The 19,729-nt window shown below is 39.4% G+C and overlaps 1 long non-coding RNA gene across 1 annotated transcript; it reads right to left on the reverse strand.

Annotated features, from left to right (window-relative positions):
* Positions 1 to 3,716: 3,716 nt before the first annotated feature.
* Positions 3,717 to 16,198, reverse strand: LOC306801517. Its single transcript, XR_013774111.1, has 3 exons — positions 14,154 to 16,198; positions 7,636 to 7,793; positions 3,717 to 6,431 (listed from the first exon to the last, which is right to left on the reverse strand). It is a non-coding gene; the product is annotated as an uncharacterized lncRNA (long non-coding RNA).
* Between the last annotated feature and the right edge of the window lie 3,531 nt (positions 16,199 to 19,729).

The following is a 19,729-nucleotide window of genomic DNA, read 5'->3' on the forward strand; positions in this document are numbered from 1 at the left end:
ATTATATGTAAGTCATAGGAAAGCTAACTCCCCGTTAAGGTAAAGGAATTGACAAAGCTAATAAATGTTAACAAGCAGAATGCTCAATAACTGAGAAATAGTAAAACTTTGTAAATCACTCAAATCTAGACAAAACCACTTTATTAACAGATATGAAAAGAACCAAACTACATTTTGTGGTAAATCAGAGAGCTAAGAACCACAATGACTTGGAAAGCAGAATGTTCAGGAAACACTGGATGCACATATTCATGCCACTGAGCTCTTGGCATTACAGGGATAAGGCCCAAATATGAACTTAAATTTCATGCTCAAACTCTTGCAAAAATGATGTTAGACAAATTGTCAGAAAGGTCGAGCTAGTTTCATATGTTCTGATACTTTAACTTGTTTTATCCTTATAAGCAGATATATCTACACACACACACAAAAGGCCTGTGAAAGGTGACAGTCAAAGAATAAAATTTTTTTTTTCTGAACTGTGGAGGCAAAAGTTCTATTGTAATTCACCTGAGGTTTTGGAAGAGCAGCTCATGAGTGGTTAATATTTTGCCTGACTCACTGAGAAGAACTAATAAAAGTAAAAGCTGTGCAGCTGCTCCTTCTAATCTGAAAATAAATCACAAAGGCAGGCACAAACAAAAGGCAGGTGAGTTCTCATCTGAACTAATAGAAAGAGGAAAAACGAGAGGGGGAAAACAGGTCAAGTAATCCACCAACTTCTTCAACAAAATTTAATCAGAAAAGTGGTTTAGAAAGGGGCGGCAAATCTACTGAAAACAAAGTTTCAAACAACAAACACCAATAAAAGTACAAAATAAATAATAGCCTCAAGGCCAAAGTCTAGAGATTAGCAGAGCAATCAAAATGAGCCAGAAACAAACAATCATAAGTCTGAGAAGCAGTCTGTCGAGCAAGCAGCTCTCAAAACCAGATTTAGAGCACCAGCTCTGTGGAGGCAATGGTGGAAGGCTGACTGATGGAGCCAATATTCCCACCCTGGCTGACATTTCTTGTGAGTGCCAACCTAATGAAACAAAAAGAGCTTTCCTAAAAAGCAAGCACACTTTGTGAGGATAAGGGATCATAAGGAAGAGATCAAAAGTTTGCTGCCATAATCTTAGCATTAAACAGAACTATTCCCTCTGGGCAGTGGAAAATTTTGGTGACATTGACTTACCCTTAGGAAATATATTGGAGCTGTACTGCAGGATACAGAATACATTAGCCCAAGTGCCAATCATTAATACACCTTTGGCATACAGTCAATCAAAATACACACTGAGATTCAGCAGCCTTGCCCTGACTATGGATCTGGGTACTTATCAGAGACAAAATGTACAAAATGTCCCCTTTTTCATCTTTTGCATCCTACTAAACAAACAAGATTTGGAAGCAAGTACAGCTCTCAGGCAATTGTGGACCTATATATTGAGGATTAAAGTGTCACAATGTGATCATTTGGTCACACAAGACCCTTGCCTGCAAGATCATAACACCCACAACAGTAATACTTCAGAATATTTCCAGCCCTTGAATATAGACCATTGGCAAGCTGAATTTTACAATTGTGCGTGAATGTTCCAAAATTTAACTATTAAAAAAATAACAATTTTCTGCCAAATAAAAAAAAAAAAAAAAAAAAAAAAAAAAAAAAACAAACAAAAAAAAAACAAACAAAAAAAAAACAGATCTCTTTTTTTTTTGCCTAAATATTTATTCTGGTAAATTTGACTTTCATCACTGACTCTTTTTACAATGAGACCCTGTTGCAAATCTCCTGTTGCAAACCCCCTGCTGAGACAGGCTGCTGCCCCATTTGGCAGGGGCAAGCCCCAAACTTGCAAAGTCTGTGTGTATTCTGAACTTTCTGGTGACAAACCTCAGCACCGAGGTTAGCAGAACTAATGACATGCATGAAGATGAGTGCACATCTAATCAAGGATTTGAAGGGTCTGACCCCATTATAATATTATTAACACAGGATCATTTAACAGAGAGACCAGAAACTTTTCTTTGTGTCAGAGGAATAAATCCCCTACTGTTTTAAAGCTCCTGAACAAATAGGGTTTTCATATTTGTCCGTGTCTGCTGTCTATTTTGGATCTTTGTCATTTACCCTGGCCCACATTTAGGTCTGGAGCAGCTGAGAGAAAAGTCTGGGTGTGTTTATTTTTTTATTGCTCATGGAGCCGAGCCACAAGATAGTCCTGCCTGAAAGGAAACCAACCCTGATTGCATGACTGATGGGATTGTAGTGTAAAAAAAAGTCCATTTTAAAGTTTGCCCAAGAGCAGTGTCTCTTCAAGAAGCGTGACCCTGTGGCTTCATTTAACGTTTCTAGGACGGAGTCTGCAAGGTTAATGTGTTAAGACAGTAAAAACTTTCCCTTTGCCTTGGGCACATCACTTCTATTCTGCAAGGCAAATACCACCCCACCTACAGCAGCCTGCCCAGAAGCCCAAACACTGCACAGCAACAAGGCTCTGTTTCTTCCCGTCTCCTTGTCTCCTTGAGACTGACATTGCCTGGGTGCTGAATAGCCTGGTGGGGAGAGTTCAATGCAGGGTTTGCACTTTCCCAGCCATTAGCCAGCTGCCACCGCATTTCATTATCTTAGGGGGTGCTTTTATACATCAAAGGCACTTCCAAACAGTGAGATGAAGTGGAAGTAACTGAGCTTGGTCCACGTTGTAAGTTGTAGTATTATTTATTGTCGTTATTTTTTGCGCCCGTCTCATGCCATCTGGCCCGCTAACTGTAAAGGCTGGTGATGGAAAAAAAGACTCAACACACCCCTCTCAATTTCTTGGAGTGAATCCTGCTGAACAACTAGGCCTTGGAGCAACTGCCTGTTGTTATCAGGGCTTTTCATTGTTTTGCACAAGGAGCCCTCTAAAAAGCAGGATGGGGGGGGAAACAAAGGTAGCAGACAGGATCTCATGTGAAAACAAAGCAAGCAGAGCATGAAAAGCGTCACTGAGATGGCTTTTACTTTGCTTTCTTTCTGATGTAGCCAAGAAATAAAGAGTTGAAAAAGATTTTCTTTCAGTCTTCTAAAGAAGTTTCCTGTGAATAAACTAAGGTAGTGAGTTTTGCATAAGATCGCCTAAAATCATTGTTCAGCTGTTTTAACTTCAGCTTTTGTCGTATTATGGCTTTCTTTTAAGGACAAAAGCCCATATGGCTGGTGATTTATTGTACTTCTCCAGCATTTGAAACCCGCTTTCCATTACTGGAAACCTCTAATTGATATATTCATAAAATCTTTAGAATTACATTAAAAGGTAAGAAAAAGTGAAATCTCTCTGTGTGTCACAAACTGCTTGTGAGTGGCTTAAACAAGAGTAGTCAGTGTATGTGATTAAGTGGCACTCTTACATAGTGGCTTGGTTTCACAGAACACGGAGTAAACTACAGCAGATTTCTACTTTGTGCTTGCCTGTCACCCAAATGTCCTGCTGCCAAAAAAATAAGCTCTACAAGAAGTGCTCAAACTTTCATACTGGTATTTTATGACATATATATTTTGTCTAATGATTTATTTTACTTTAACCATTAACTTGAGACTTTAGAAACACAGTAGTTTGACTGTGAATGAGTAAGGGCAATTGACAGTGCAATTCAAGGTACTATAGCTTAAAAAAATATTGACTTGCAGACCATCAGTTCCCTTGTTTATAAAATCACTACATTGTTTTCTGGTTTTGTTTGCTTACCATGAAAATAAGTATTTGCTATGGTGAATTCTTGCATGAAAGGCTCTGAAACCAAGTCACACAGGTAATGCTTTTGCTCACACAGTTTCTAAAAATGAGAGTGCATAGTTTGCAGCATCAGGGTCACAGATTTGTGTGTCCTTCAGTAGGCTTGATTAATTTAATTTGATGTTGGCATGAATAAGAACTTGGACAAGACATTTAATTTGGTCCTCAGATCTCTTTCTAGCTTGCACTCACTGCAGATGACCTGTAGCTGTGAAATCTCTCCCTGTAAGCTAGCAACTAGATTGCTATCCAAACTGACTTGGAAACAGTAGACAGAGAAAGCAAGCTACTGGCAGCCAACATCAAAAACAAAAATCCCTGACCTTGACTGTTCTTAACACAAAAGCCCTTTTCCTGCTGTTTTTCAATGAATGAACGAACGAGAGCCAGCAAATTATATAGCAGACACTTTCTTCTGAAAAGATAAAGTAAATCTGCTTCACAAGCACAAAGGCAGGAAGCAATATTGGGAAATTCTTAAAAATATGATTTGTGCTGGATAGAGTCTCTTCCTTATCCTTTATATCACTTAGAAGAAATACTGAGCCAAGAATTTCCTGAACTTTTGCAATTTGCTTGGAAAACATTCTCTCTTCCCTGCTATTGCTTTATAAAGAAAGACTTTATTACTAATGGTACATTTTGAATTTCCCTTAAAATAAAACTGCATCTTATATACTCTGCTCCAGCTCTACTCTTGGCTTTTTGTTGTACTGGCTTTTGTTGTGATGGGATTGAACAGGTGCTGCAACACAGCTTTATTTTCAAGTTGCACACAGACAGTCGTCCCCCGTTTTAGAGCGTGGCCAGCATGCCTTCCTGGGTAACCAACCCTGCACCACACAAATGGAGAGAACACTCACAAATAGATAAGTCCTTTGCTCAGTTTTAGAAATATGATCAAGCCAGATGTATCCAGTAAGTCTTCACCAGACAGATTTGTGTAGTGCCCCAAACGAGCTGCCCACAGGAGCTCTAAGCTCACGGGACAGACATTTTCATGCGGATGAACTAGGAACTGCTCAAAAGCAATATGGCCAATGCATGTAGGTTTCCCATCTGTTTCAGGCAATAAGATGGCACCTCTTTTGTCATTTCAATGAACATTTATTCCCCATTCAGGACCAAATGGGTAAAACAGGGTCCCTTGATAGGCTGGATGGGCAGCATTTTACCCCAGTGGCCCCACAAGCTGTCGTTGGGTATGGCACCTGGACAAGAACTGCAGTGTCTTCTGCAGGGAGATGGGCAGCCAGCACAACCCCACTCTACTGGGGTTTGGGGGAGGGAAACAGTGGAGAGAATGAAGTTACAGGGCACTGAGCAGCCCAGGGAGTAGAGGAAAAGGCTCCAGGAGGGGCTTCATCTCTGGAGAGGTGAGTAGTTGGTCTTTGCATTACGGTCATCTGGGGTGAGAGGCTAATTTCACCCTCTGATAAACTGGATTAGGGAAAAACTCCCTTAATTAGCCTTCAGCCTCAGTTCCTCACCTGGTGAAAGCAGGACCATGTTCCAGTGCCCCAGTGGAGCAGAGCAGCAGCTGAGGATGTCTCCCCAGTGCTCTCTGCCCTCCTGCAGGGTGTGCCCTGGCAGGGAATCCCTCAGACCCTCCCTGCAGGCAGGTGCACTGTGAGAGCAGACTGCAGCTTGCCCAAAAACAGCTTCCCTGGAGAGTGTGCTCATCTCCAGCCTCCCCCTCCCTTTTGCTGTTCTGCCCAGCTGTCAAATGGATGCTTTTCTTTGCCAGCTCGTTTGGAGCAGCCCAAACTGCTACTGCAGCAAGGCCCTGGAGGGGCAGGAAGGAGAAAGGATCTGGTGCTTCCTTGCTGCTATTGGGAAAACAGAAAAAATTAGAAAACAAAAATGCAAATGGCACTGCATTCACAGGTTACCTATAGACCTTCCCTTCCAGGAGAAAGGGGAATGTGCAAACATGCTGCAGCTCTCACGATTCCCTGTCAAAGCAAGCAGCAGCCCTTGCTGAGACCTGGTCAACCAGGTCCTAAATCTGATTGTCAGAGGAAAATAGGAGTTTAAATGATATATCCCATTTGCCAAAACAATGATAATAGTAGGGCCCTATGAGAAAATGTATTTCCCCTGCTTCACAGTATCTTTAAATACCACGACAGCAAAGACTAAAGATAATAATAATTCTCACTTTGTTTCAGATATGGTAAAGTAAAAGCAGTTTTTTTCAGGTTTCTATTTTATTAAAGGTCACCGTGAATTATGACTCTCTACTGAGCTGCTCAGCTGTTACCATGCAGGGTCACTGTCTGGACAACCCTCCCAACAAACCAACAGCTAATGAGCAATGACAAAAAGTTATGAGGCACAATTCAAGGAAACAAAAAACAAAAATGGAAGGATATGAATTCTACAGAGCACACAAAGAAAAAATGGGTGGGATGCTCATTTCCTCAAATTGTGTACCAACTTCATAAGTGAGCTACAAATTATCCCCCATTAAAGGATGAGGGTATCATCTTACATCCCACCTTTGTGTTCTTTTTCCAGCACTCCCTTCTGGATCCAGATCTCTGCTTCTTCTGTTTGAAGAGCTGTAATGTTTTTACATGTTTTTGAAACATTTTATAGCTGCTGACATGATTCACATGTTGGTCCTTTAACACAGAAAATCAACAGATGACTTCAAAATATCTGAAAAAACAAAAAAGAATCACGGTGCAGACGTACACTAACTTATGCTCAAATAGATAGTGCTTGAACTATATTTAGCAAGACAACAAATAAAAGATGGATTACAACATCATGAAAACAAAACAGATTTTACATACATAATCTTGCAGCAGCTTTCAGATAGGATTAATCTGCATTTCTGAATTAGATATTTTTAACATATATTTTCAAAAGCTCTTGCTTTAGTTTCTTGTTACTTCATTGTCTCTTGTTTCTCCCAAAAAAGCAACACCTCTTTTTTCTACGTTTTTTTTTTGTAACTCAGTAAGTACATTTTAGTCCAGTTGTATAGTTTCTGTGTTATCATTGCTGTCTTATGCTTTCAATATGATACACACAGTAGCTAAAAATGCTGTTGTACTGTTACACTGTATGCAGTACACAGTGTACCAAGTGCATGTTTATTCTTAATCCTTAGCAGCTCTCAGTCATGAGCTAACAAAACAGAGCTCTTTTTTTTTTTCTTTTTTTCTATTTTTTTTTTTGGTTGTTTTGTTCAGGTTTTGGGGTTTTTTTAAGGCAGAAATATGGAAAATCTTGTATCCATTTTAAGAAAGTATTTTCTTCTCTGGTATCAAGAGGTTGGAATCTGTAAATCAGTATTTTTATATGGAATCACTTCTCATTAAAAAATAAGAAGTGATTCCATATATAAATACTGATTTAGAGATCAAATTTAAGCATCTTTTCCTTCAGAGATATGGAATTGCTAAGCAAAATAAATCTGTTCTATCTGTAAGGTGGCTTTTTCTAAGAAAATATTTATGCATTTAGGAGACACTAAATTTATGTTACCGTAAAACACATTACTTAAATATCTCCTGATCCTTATAGCAAAGAACATATTGTTTATTTTTTTTGCATCAAATACACACTCTTTATATAAGGAAGATTTGCACAGTATATATATGTAAATATATATATATACCATGCACAAGCATGGGTTTATTTAAAAGACAAAATAGCAAAACATGTAGTACAGTACTTTTCAAGGCAAAGCAAAATAAATGAATATTTTTCCATTGTTAGAATTTCGCAGATTAGATGTAAATTCAGAGTTAATAAAATCTAAAAAGAAACAAAACAGAAAGAGGATGCTCTTTAGCAAAGCAAACTCAGTTTGACAGTGTTAAATAGATAGCTGGGATCTGCTGGGAATACCTACCTTGGTTTCATCTAATTGACCTCATATCATTGCTGTGGTGCATAACTACACCTGACAGGTCATTGATTGTCAGTATGTAAAGCAGATCCTTGGGGAAATAACTTGGCAGAGAGCAGCTTCCCGTGTGCTTCACATTCCCACAGCAAAAATTCAAGGCCCTACTCCAGTATTCACCACATACAGAGAAGAAAGAAAAACAATGCCCTTACAAAAGGCTTTATAAATGACAAAGATTGTTAGCAACTGCCTCACATGTCAATTAACAGATTTCAAGCTCAGATCACAAATATGACAGAATAATGTTGATTTCCAATATCAGAATGAAAAAAAATACATTTTTTTCTCTCTTCAGCCCAGCTTTCACTCCACAACTCAAATAACTTTAACACTTTTCTTGTTCAATCCTGCTTGATAATTTTGCCACAAATATGCAGCGCACACACACGTGCACAATAAAAAAAACCCACAGATTAGAATGCTGTGTATTCTGCTGCCACAAAAGCAATTTTACTCTACTTTGTGTGACCAAATGTACCATAATGTTTTCATCACCAAGTTAAAGGGAGTATGCCTAATGGCTTATACAGTCCTACTACACAAGTACCCTATTCAAACATTTGCTCAAGTCATGCATGGCTTTAGTCACATGCATAATAGCCTGCAGACAAAAGACACAAGAGACAAGGAGGGCTTTATGTATCAAAATGAAAGTAGTATTTCCCTGTGCTGATACTATGTAAACAACAGGGATTTGTAGGATGTCATATTAATATGATTTTTTATCAGAGGTAAAGAAAGATAAATCAATGCCTGTAACTGCGGTATACCTGTGTCTGGAAAGAATGAACACAAAGTCAAAAATGATGATGAGAAATCTAGATGTCAACAACAAAAAAAAAAAAAAAAAAAAAAAAAAACACCACCACCACCAAAAAACAATAAACCAAACCAATGTTTTTACATGTGTACGTTTACAACAAACTAAACTGTATTACTTAATATAGATTAATCAAAAAACCTTTTTTGTCAGGATATAAAAGAGCCATTCTTTGGGGACTTTATTAGCTAGATAGTCATGATCACAAATTCAGGAAGAGACATATATAGGTAAAAAGTCTTCATCTATTGAGAGTGTTGAGTGGTAGCCCAGTTCAATGCCCAGTGCACAAAGCCCTGCATATCAGCCTAGAGTTGCTGCTCTGCAGTCACCACCCATAGGGTGTCACCCCAAGAGACAAGGGCAGGGAGAGGGAAACTGTTGGGCAAAATCACCAATTTATGTAAACTGATGGGACAAGCCCTCCTCCACCCCTCACCTTCACAGCAGCCAAAGCTGCACTCCACAGGAGCAAACAAATACAACTACAACACTGTGAGTGAAATCAGAGCACACCTATCACAGATCACACATACAGACATACAATTCTTCTATGAACCTGGACAGGCAGCAGAGTTGTCTCAAATCAGATGCTTACTCTGTAACACAGGACTATGATAAGAATTCAAGATAAACTATGCCATTTTCCAAGCAAAAACCAAAGGATCTGTAAGGGATGCAGTCCTGTGGATCAAGTACTTGTTTGCATCAAGACAGCTAAATGTACCTCTTCTACATGGTTCAATTATTTCAGAATGTCAATAAAATGAAATATTTAGAAAGGTTCAATCTTTGAATCTCTTTAATAGACAATCTTGCCTTATACTATGCATTTCATATAAATAGAATACGCTGTAGAATTTCCATCTGGACATTCTGGAGTATGTTATGAATGAGATCAGCATCAATATTCCCATTTTCAAATAGAAATCAGGATATAGGGAAAAGAGAGGTGAACTAGCCCCAGTCAGTCACCTGAAAATGAACCAAATGCTTTCTAGACCAAAAAATTTCTGAGTCCAATCGACAAATTTCTTGTCAAATCTACAAGAATGTGCTGTCTTCCTTAAGATACCTTGAGGCACCAGCTGACAAAGGCCTCGCTATGGTTAAGAGATGCACAATCCTATAAATAAATGTGAAATGGGAATTCATTCCACAATGGGGGAAAAAATGTTAATTTATAATAATGGAAACTTTGAGGGAATAGTTTTACTTTTGCTAAAATATTGAGGAAAAAATGGTTGCTCAGGTCCAGAATAAAATTTTCAGTCAAAAGGAATAAGAAAGCTGTCTGAAATAGTTTTGCAGTTTGATCCCCAGGTAGAGTGTATTTCCCAATTAGTATTTCATACTCAGACAACCCAAAAAGACAGACTGGTGATGGGAGGTTAATGGAAGAGCTGTTTTGGCAGATTTATATCTGGTGTGCTTGTGGCCCACAGCATCAGGAGGACAGAATTTCTGAGGTGGTGTTGGTCAAATATTCTTCCAAGTGTTAATTCCAGGTGATCTTATTCACTGCATGGTAATAAGAGTTGAACAAAATCCTTCCTGCAAAAAGAAGTGAAACAAGCAACAAAGCACACAAAAAAGCCCTAAGGCCCTGTTGGGTAGGCTGCAGGATGGTCACCCTGGGGAGGAAGCAGAGCTGCTGATGTGCAGCCAGATACAGGCACTGCCCCTGCAGAGTGCTTGGCAGGAGAGTTATCTGGCTGCTGCACACACTGATACACCCACAGCTATGGGAACACAGCTGCTCCTATACAATGTATACTTTGCTTACCATATCTTGTACATATGGCTACAAAACCTGAGCCTTGTCAGGAGATTACCTCCATTTACCACCACATGTAGCTTGCTATACTGTCAACATATTTTTTCAGATTGTGGACACTAACATTTCTAAAATTAGAGAAAAAACAGGGGTGAAATGGCAGCTCCTACAGACTAACTAATTTAAAATATCAGAAAAGATTGAGCAATATTTGTCTGTGATTTCAAATAATTACTGCTCCCATCCTGAGAGCCACCTTGTCAATATTGCCTGCAACTCTCCCAGGAGCCTGCACTGGGTCACAGCTCAGGCAGTGTGGGTGGGCTGAGACAGGTTTAAGCTCACACCAGAGCCACAAAGAAAACCTGGCACTCTGCAGTGTATGTCAAGCCCATATTTTTTTTTTTTTTTTTTTTTTTAATTGGGAACAGTTGATCAGTGATGGTCTGACCAGGCATCAGAATTAGATATGAAGAAAAGGAAGGAAACTTAGACAGAACTCCAAATTTCTGCTCTTTTGTCCTGTGTCAGTTTGAGCAAGGGTTATACCATGCATAGACCTGAATCCTAACTCACTCATCAGGACTGGTCCTTGGATGAACCTCACACCACCATTTGCAGGATATATGCCCATATATAGTGTTTGAACAAGGCAAATGGAAGTGTGTCTCAAAATTAAGGTTTTGACCTTGGCTTAAGATTTGTGACAACATATGCACATACAGCAGGCAGCTCCTTTATTTACCACCATACAAGCTGTGCAGGTATATTAACATTGTTTGCTCTTTTAGTACTGACAGAAAAATATCACTTATGATAAGTAAAATTTTCCATTAGTTTTTAACATTAAGCTCTACTGAGTGAAAGTAGGGTTTCTTTAGGCCAGCAAAGAAACTATGATATACAGGGCTGATAGTAAGGTTATAAGAATTATGAAGAACTAGAACAGCTTTTTATTTTCTTAAGAGACTTAGGAAAAAAATGAGAACACAGGTAAAATACAATTGAGGTTTTGTTGTTGAGATTTGTTATCCTCATTTTGTTTGCAAAAGAAAATATAAACCTCTTAGAAACATCTTCCCGAGATCAATTATTTTTTGCAAATTTGGATTAAATCAAGTGAATGAATTTTCAGGTGGAAATGAGGGGGAAAAACAGAAACATTGAAAACTTTGTTTTCTATGTTTGCCCATCAAACCATGTAGGTTTCTTACTGTAGGATGTTTTCATTCAAAATGCTTCTAAAGCTTTGTACAAGCAGCAGGAATTTTAATGGATTTTGCTTTTGAGCAATTTGAACAATTTTCTTCCATTGTGTGGTTTGACCCCTACATATGTAATTTCCATAAGTTTGATTCTTTAGATTATTTGTTATGACATAACATGTATGTAACCCTGAGCAGCCAGCACATCCATCTTTATTGTCAGCCTAATGCAGGAGCAGAACGGACAAGCCAGCTCCTCTCTCTGCCACTCACACCCTTCCAGAGGTTCCTCACTGCCCAAAAGCTGTGCAAAACTAAAGCCCTGCACAGCAGGAGCATTCCAATGGCCTGGGCTCTCTGGTGATGCAAACCTGCTGCAATACTTGTGCTGTTGCTCCCCAGGGCTGCTCCCAAGGCACATTCATGTGGAAAGAGACAGAAAGAGGCACAGAATCATGGCTACTAAGAGGACAAAGCTGCTGCTTCTTTCTCCACCAGCATGACAGTGCACAAGGTCTCAGGTCCCTAAAGTCCCTTTAGTCAAGCTCATTAAACTCTTTCAGTATTACAGTTATAGTGCAATTTTTATTTGTAAATGGATACTTTCAGCATTACAGCAGCAGGACAGACACGAACATAAGCAAAGATATTTTGTATCAAGGTTCAGGACAGGATGTCCAGGACCTTTAGCTTCAGCTCCTTTTCCTTCACAGTCCTGCAGGAACGGCTTCATATAGCTTCTTTCACAAAAATTGATGGAAATCTCCATGGGTCTTTTATTTGAGAAAAATAATAAAAAGCAATATTCCTGGCAAAGAAAAATAAGGTAATTCTGAGCCACCTAAAGGCTTAAACATTATGGCAATGTTAAGCCAAAATGCAGTTGGTAAGCTTCCAAAATTAAGTGCTTCCCAATCATAACAATAAAATGCAGGGAAAACCATCCTATGTTTATTAATGCAGTACCTGCATGTCTGACCACAGAGATCACTTCCATGGATCTGACTGACCTATAAAAATGCAGAGGTTACAAAAATTTAGGTTTGTTTAATAATGATTCATGGAGTATACAGCAAAAGACAAAAGTTCCTTGTTCATTTAGGCTTCTTGTCTGAACTTGTATTTAAGCAAAAAGAAATTAAAGATGAGTTCTGTAGCTGTTTAAGTAAGAATCACACCCCACAGTCAGACAGCTGGATAACCTGTGCTCTCTTGTCCCCTACAGCACATCAGACTATCAAATTCTGATCAACACGTGTAGAATGCTACTTCAAATGCCTTTCAATCACATTTATTGAGCTTTACACTCCTTACTTGGGGGACTCTCTCCTAGAATCTAGAGTACAATCTGTATTTAATTTCTAGTCACTAATGTACTTATGAAAATAAAAGACAGGATCAATTAAACTTCTGTCTTCCAATACTGTGGCCAGTCCTGAAATATTGTACTTGACATAGAGCTGGCCCAAAGCCATGAGGAATCTGTAATTTGCCACTATGAAATGGCAACTGATGCTCTGCACTTCTGAGATGTGTTTGGGACTCTAATACATGTTTAAACATGCATTGAAACATCTGTTTCTTTTAGTCATTCAGGCACTTTTCTGATATAAACTCTGGCAGGTTTTGTTTCCCTTTTATATTTCCCTTATCCTCTACCCACTAAACTGTGAGCTCAAAATGATAACATAATCTAAGCAAAAAACAGGCACTGAAGCCACTAAAATATTACTTTTGAAAGGTTACCAGTATAAAAAAGAGCAGCAAAAACACCTTTGCCTTTCAAGATTCTTTGAGAACCTCTCCCCTTCCTCCAGGCTTCATATACCTGTTCAGGTGAACACACAAGGCTTCATTCTCAGTGCCTGTTCATACTCCTTTATGTCTCCCACAGCAGAAATTTTCTTACATTTCTTCACCTTCATAGTGACAGAAGAGTTCAGTACACTCAGAAAAGTGGAGTATGACCAAGTATTTGAAAAGGCATTGTTTATTGGTTTATAGAAATTGTTTAATCATTCTTTTAAAGAATCAGAGCTTAAAACAATTTAGTGAGCCTTGAAAACAAAAGAAGTGCCTCTAAAAGTGTATGTATAATTGATACTATTGGAAGGAGGGTCCTCCCCCTGTAAGAAAAAGCTGTTCCCTATATACTCATATGAAATATTTATGAGGGGTTTTTATTTTTTGTTGTCAGGACAGCTGTGTCACGTAGAACTTGGGAAGAAAGTACAAAAAACCTGCATGCCTTTAATGAACCTTACACCCAAATGGAAACTACACAGCATGGTGTGGCTATGTTACCATTCAAGGAATGCAGGGAAAATTAAAAAATGGCCAAAACATAAAAGCTTAGATATTTTTGAACTCAGCTAAGGATGAAAAAATAAAAATTAATATGTTACAAATTTTTCTATTGTTTCAACCTCTCAGGATATCCTGGTCTCCACATTTCACACATTTTCAAATAACAAACTTACTAACTTGTGTTTAACTTAGATATATTTTCCAGAAAGTCACATGGCCTTGCTATGCAGCCATCAGGAAATAGGGTCTTGATTCCTTTGGTGGGTTGCTCAAAGGATTAAACTCATTGTGAAAAATGCCTCTTCTACTTCCCAAAAATGCCTCGATTCAGGCATTTCCCAGACTTCACTACCCCCTTTCCACAAGGCTGTAGGATTCTTGGTCACCCAGTAAATGATGCAGGGAAGGTTCTTGCAGGTTGCTAAGTGACTTCTCAGACCTGTCCCTTTGATGTGCTAACCAGGACAAGAGAGCTGTTTCAACCCTGATATCACTCTGGTGGCACTGCTCAGCCCCCTCCCCAGTTTCTGAAGTCCCTACAAAAACATTGGCACCAACATGAGAAGCAGTTTCCCAGCATCTGTCATGCCACATTTCAAAGTAAAATCACACCTTTCCTTTGCCTAATTGTTGTACACCCAAGGGTCTCTACTTTCTGCCCTAATATTGTGTTGTTAGCTGCTACTCTTGCTCATTTGCCAAGATGCAAATTCATCCCAGCCACTGCACAGCTTCCCATTGCATAGACAGAGGACCTGTACTTCTTACTCCTAAGAAACTTTGAATAAGTTTTATGAGGTCAAATATAACATAAACAGACTGTATAGATCACTCAGTATCAGCACTTTATTGCCCTTGTTAGTGTTACCCCAAATGGCGGCACACAGGCATTTTAAGAGGAGAGATCATATATGAACTTTCAAAACACTATTGAAAATCCTTAACAGCACTTTTACAGTGCTGGTCCCTGTAGAACCTGACTGGAAACATTTCCTTTCAGTGATGAGTCTCCATTGACAGCCTTTCTGAGAACAGGCAGTTCTGCTCCATTTATTGTGTCCTATGATACATTACACAGTTCTTAACAAAGCTATTAAGACTGGCAAAATATCTGAACAAATGAAAACTCTGTATGTTAGAGCACCAAGGGACAAATCCTCTTCTCTCTGAAATCAAGTAGAGCCTGAGAATGTTTTTTGTTGAAAGAGCAGACACAATCTAAAAATATTAAACCACAACACACTCCTATATTGCCACATTCACAGAGGAAATTAATTTGCAGCAATCGACATCTTTCCCTGTAATCCAAGGTAACAATAATCTGTGTAATCTATGTAAAATATTTGAAATCTGAATATTTATCAAATACATAAATATTTATCAAAATATTAGAATCTATCTAATCTGAACAAAAATCTACATAATATGAATAATATTAGCTGAGAAAGTTTTTAGTGCACTTAGCTAAAACAACTGTTAGTATTCACAGGTATAGGGAAAAAAACTAAGACTGAATAGCAACTTACTTTGAAAAATCAAACTATGCAAAAGAAAGTGAGCTGCAATTAATTATTTCTAAGCCTATTACTTTACAGGTAGGATAAATTCATTCCATGACCATATCAACACATCATCATGCAAAACATGTGATATTCAGCTGACAAGGGATATTTAAATATCATTGTGCAATAAAACACACAGCACAAGATAAAAACAAGGGGACTCCCTCCTACCTTTTAAAGGAAACAAAAGTGAAAATCTAGTGAGAAATAATGAAAATCAAAATGTGCTCCTGTGAAGATGAGCCCATTTCCTGGCCCTTCTCACCATCACTCAGCTTGGAAGTTTTAGCTGAACAGGCAAACAGGAGTAGGAGGCAGCTTCATTTACAGCACATTCAGTGAAAGGTAAGGTGGAGCTCAGTGGATCACCCAAAACAAGAATGTCTAAGAGGCTATCTCCTGTCTCTGCTCCTCTAGTGACCTTGGCTACTCTTCCCTGTGATGTCCAAGCATCTCCAAGACCATAACCCCTATTTCACATGCCAATTCAACATGAACCTCCCCCTAGTTTCATGGAGCAAAGAAAACAAACACTTTGGAGTGTGCTAGCAGTCTCCTAAAATAAGAGAAAAGGGCAGCCATTGTTGTTACCAAAATTTATATCATATTTCATAACGATGATGTTAGAGTTGCCCAGGCTCCCTAGCCACTCTTCTGGACTTTAGAGCCCCAAAGCTTTGCAGCAGCACACACCTCTCTTGTGCAAAAATGGGTGTGTGAGAAGACAAAGATAGCAATAATCCAGACTTGTGTAAGAAAAATCAGCTTTAATCTTATTCTAACTCTCTATGGTTAACTGCTGATAACTCCATCAGTGGGTTAGCAAAAAAAAAAAAAAAAAAAAAAAAAAAAAAAAAAAGGTGAACAAGTGTGTGATCTCTAGCTATTACACAAAAGCAGTACCATTTAAGTCCCTTAAGATTCCCCAAGAAACCAGCAGCAGGACTGGGAATTGCAGACACAATTTTTGCAAGACTGCAGAGTACTACAGGCAGCATCCATCACCCAGTGGGGTTTGACTCAACAAAACAATCATGTTAAACTCTCAAGAGTGTCCCTTCACCAGGCACTTTCCAGGATGCAGAGAGCACACAGCCCATGCACTTTGGTAGCCACTATCACACAATGCTTTTCTATTCCTCTGGGCTTGCAATGCCACCTGATAAAAGTAAAGACCCTTGTCCTACCCTGTGAATCTCCAAACTGTTTACTGCCAGCCTGCCACTGCTGCCACAACCCCACACAACTGAAGTGAGGGTTCAATTTATCTGACAGGGCCACAGCTCCAACAGCCAGCACCCATGAGCAGGAACCCTGTAAATTCCCTGCACACAACACAGGACTGCTGCCTGGCAGCTGGAGTAAAAACAAGCCAGTCCAGTGTATTTTACATGTAAAGACAGTATAGATTATGTAAAAAAACCCCAACAAATCAACCAGGAGTGTGTTTAAGTCTTATTATTCTTTTTTTAAGGAAGCTGTACATAAAATGTCCAGAGAGCTTAACTTGATTAGCAATTAATTTTAACATCAATCCAAAGTGAATCCAATAATTTCCAGTTTACTTTGAAACAGAACAGCAGAATTTGGCCTCTTGTGTTTGGTAACTGACCTTTTAAAACCAAAAGAAGCATGAGATGAAGACTAAAATAAATACTTATTGCTTTCTTACACCAAGAAAATAAAACATACATACGTGTTAGAGCACAGTACACTATTCCCTGGCAAAAATTGTGCATGCCCACAGTCACAGAGCTCAGGAAGATGCCATGGGGTGAGCCAAACCCTGCAACTTCTCAGAAATATATTTCCACTGTTCCAACTCCTTGGGAACGTGTTCCCGAAATTCAGGAAACACACTGCTAATTATTTCCTCTAAGGAACTGCAGTTCCAGTGCATTTCAGAATGAACATGTGAGCAGAGTTAGCTATTCTCCACCTGGGGCACTAGGAGTTAGTAAAATAGGTGCAGTATCTTAATCAATATTCTGCAAGTTAAGGTACATTACACTGGGACCATTCAGAAGGCGAGGGTGAGACTTACCTAGTGAGATACAGCCAGTGACATCTGAGCAAGCTCTCACTCACTTCATATGAACAGAACCCAGTGCTCACTCTAGAGTGAATCCCTTCCAGCCTGGGACACTGAAATCCATCTGAGGATTTTCCTATGAAGGGTCTGTTTCTTCTCCTCAATGACCATCAGGAGATTCTAGGGAACAGGTCTCAGACTCAGGCACGGAAATTACCAGAGAGATTAATATTGTGAGAGAGGAGACAGCAGGCCAGGGAGAGGCATTCTCAGCTGGATGCTGAGCACTAATAAGAGAGGTGAAAAGCCTCACTGAAATTATTTTCTTCCCCTGTGGATCACTCTCTCCAGCTCCTGATAAAAACCAACCAAATTATGTAAATTCAAACAACACCTGTCACAAATAGCTCATAAAGGGGCATTGGTTCATGGCTCAAGCATTTTGCAATGACATTCAACATGACCCAACTTTAGACTTTCATTTGCCTTTCCACCCTCCAGTTTCTCCCCTTCTCTCCTCTCACTGCCATTTCTCCAAAAGGAAGAACATCAGATAAAAATCCTATGTATAATTGTTCTCACCACATTTCCAGGGACAAAGACACAGGTAGCTTTCTTGCCCTTGGTCGTGCCCACCACTTTTTTTCATAAATATTTTGCAACAATAATTGCTTAACCATATCACAGTATTTGCAGAAACTTCTCACACATTTTATGCCATCCCAGTATCTTCTTTCATAGCAACAATTTAGGTTCTTGTATACTTGCATAGGTGTACCTCTACATACATGAAGCTTGTAAGTGACTGACTGTTAAATATTCTGACTAATGTGACCATTCTTGAAAACAGAAGGTGGTGTAAAGACCCACCACAGGAACAGCCACTCAACCACAATTACCTCCCTCTGAATAACTTCTACTTTAAAGGGTTTTTTCTCTAGGAATCATTAGCCAAGAAGATATTTTTGTAGTTTATATTATATCCCATGACCACTACCAACAGAATAACTGCCTTCTACACCACTGCAGCCACCTGGCTGCTGACTGCATGTATCTGCAACATGGGCAGGATCCACACTGCCCACAGCTATGTCCAGAAAGCAGCCTGCAGACAAAACAGCCACCTGAGAACCTAATCCCAGCAAATCAGCACTGCCATTTATCTTGGACAGTGGAGACAATCAAACACATACCAAACTCAAGGACCATGAGGATGAAGGATAGGTTTACTCACTGAGTAGAGGAGGTGCAAAGTCAGCTCCCCAAAGAAGGGCTGCTGTGCTACCCATGAGCAGGTAAATGAATGCTGTGGAGCAGCACCCCATGTTCCCACAGGTGTCTTAAAAACTGCTCTACAATGCTAGTTATGTTCTTAGCAAGCACACTTACTAGTTCACAAGCAAAATTTGCCAAGCTCATTAGCTAAGGAGCCTGGAGCAATGAGAGGTAGAATAAATAGAAACTTTCAAATGCACATAAGAAAGAGGTAAGTTAAATGGAAAGATTGTTGGATTTTTTCCCCTCTAAATTCCCTTGTTTGTCCTCAAGGATAGCATACAATTGTGTATATTGCAGCCCATGTGATCAGTCTCCCAAGAACTATATTAGTGTAGCTATGAATCATTATTAGGCTGGAATTGCATTCAGTTCTTTCCCACTGACTCACCATATGGATCACTTGTCTGGTCTTTCACCTTCCCCACTTCTCTCCATCCCCCACAGATCACACATGACCCCTTCCTGAAATTCCAGCACAGGAGTGTTTGCTCAGCACATGCCAGCTCTCCAGGCAGGTGACAAGGGCAGCTCTCTCATACAGGTGCTGAGCTCATCCTGCTTCCAACACCCCCACTGTCTGCTGGGGCTCCCACTGTGGCTTGGGCATTTCAGTCTGACATGACACAAGCCTAACAACACTAACAACTTCAGCTAATTTTGACCAAGAGTCAGAAAAGCCATTTCTGCCACCCCACCTACCAGAATGGTAATTTCTCACAAAGTGGAGGAAGAAGTGGGTTTGGATAGTCACATACCTTAACCCACTGCAGCTAGGTCAGACTGAGCAATACATCAAAGCTTTCATCTTTCATTTAAAAGAGAAAGGTAAAGCCAGTTCCTAGCCTTCACAGTTGTAGAAAAAAGAATGTGTTGAAGTTATGACTTCCAAATCTTCAAAGGCAGATCGTAAATAAAAGTGCTGACATTTATTGCTTTTAAGCAAATCACATACTGGAGTGTGACTCATGAACATTGGAACTGGCAGGCACCAAGGCAATCATGTTGAGAATGAGATCATGATGCAGTAGGTGTGCACCATTCTCTTTTCAGCCTATT

This window comes from Erithacus rubecula (genome assembly GCF_903797595.1).
Source record: "Erithacus rubecula genome assembly, chromosome: 4".
NCBI classification, from domain to species: domain Eukaryota; kingdom Metazoa; phylum Chordata; class Aves; order Passeriformes; family Muscicapidae; genus Erithacus; species Erithacus rubecula.